This window comes from Portunus trituberculatus, chromosome 31 (assembly GCF_017591435.1).
Source record: "Portunus trituberculatus isolate SZX2019 chromosome 31, ASM1759143v1, whole genome shotgun sequence".
NCBI lineage: Eukaryota > Metazoa > Arthropoda > Malacostraca > Decapoda > Portunidae > Portunus > Portunus trituberculatus.
In genome coordinates, this window is record NC_059285.1 from 15,417,110 (window position 1) to 15,418,501 (window position 1,392).

The 1,392-nt window shown below is 46.4% G+C and overlaps 1 non-coding gene across 1 annotated transcript; it reads left to right on the plus strand.

Annotated features, from left to right (window-relative positions):
* The first annotated feature begins 1,043 nt into the window (after nt 1-1,043).
* On the plus strand, nt 1,044-1,117 carry Trnav-aac. Its single transcript has one exon. It is a non-coding gene; the product is annotated as a tRNA-Val (tRNA).
* Nucleotides 1,118-1,392: the final 275 nt, after the last annotated feature.

Below are 1,392 nucleotides of genomic sequence, written 5' to 3' on the forward strand. Positions count from 1 at the left end.
AGAGGAACGGATTGGGAATGTGGGAATGAGAATAAGAATGGAGAGGAAGGGAAGGGAAGGGAGGGAAAGAGAGGAGGTACAGGTGTGGGAGGTTGCAGGTAAGGTGGGTAGCAGGGGAGAAGTGGTAGGGGGAGTAGAGGGAGGGATGGGATGGGTAGGGGGAAGACATAGGTAAGAGGGAAGGGTAGGGCAGGGCAGGGTGGGGCAAGGCAAGGCGGGAATACCTGTAATTAGCTGACAGGTGACCTAGTAACCTGCGACTCACCTGGTAATCAGTGTCGTTGACCTCTCTCGCAGTAGTCACAAAAAAGAAAAAAAGAAAAAGAAAAAACAATCTACCTCTTTCTTTGCTTTCTCTAGAAATTTAAAAGAAAAAATATAACCTACTTCTTTCTCTTTCTCTCTAGAAATTAAAAAAAAAAGAAAAATAGAAAACATTACCTACGTCTTTCTTTCTTTCTCTCAAAAAATTAAAAGAAAGAAAACCAAGAAAAAACACAATCTCCTTTCTCTCTTTCTCTAAAATAAAAAAAATTGAAAAGAAAAGAAAGAAAAAACATCACCTCTCCTCCTCTTCTTCTTCAGCTTCCTCTTTTCCTTCTCCTCCTTCGTTCTGCCTTTCATCATCCTTCCCCTCCCAACCCCCCCCCCTCACTTCTCCTCTCCCACTTTCCTCTGGTCACCTTTCTTTTCTCTCCCTCCAAGCCACTGTCCCTCCTTATTCCCTCCTCCTGTTTGTTTGTTTGTTTGTCTGTATGCAAGTTTATTTCTGTTTACCTGGTTGTTTTATTAAGGAAGCGTATCTCTCTCTCTCTCTCTCTCTCTCTCTCTCTCTCTCTCTCTCTCTCTCTCTCTCTCTCTCTCTCTCTCTCTCTCTCTCTCTCTCTCTCTCTCTCTCTCTCTCTCTCTCTCTCTCTCTCTCTCTCTCTCTCTCTCTCTCTCTCTCTCTCTCTCTCTCTCTCTCTCTCTCTCTCTCTCTCTCTCTCTCACACACACACACACACACACACACACACACACACACACACACACACACACACACACACCCGGTAGCTCAGTGGTTAGAGCGCTGGCTTAACAAGCCAGAGGACCGGGATTCTATTCCCCGGCCGGGTGGAGATATTTGGGTGTGTCTCCTTTCACGTGTAGCCCCTGTTCACCTAGCAGTGAATAGGTACGGGATGTAAATCGAGGAGTTGTGACCTTGTTGTCCTGGTGTATGGTGTGTGCCTGGTCTCAGGCCTATCCGAAGATCGGAAATAATGAGCTCTGAGCTCGTTCCGTAGGGTAACGTCTGGCTGTCTCGTCAGAGACTGCAGCAGATCAAACAGATCACACACACACACACACACACACACACACACACACACACACACACACACACACAGCGTA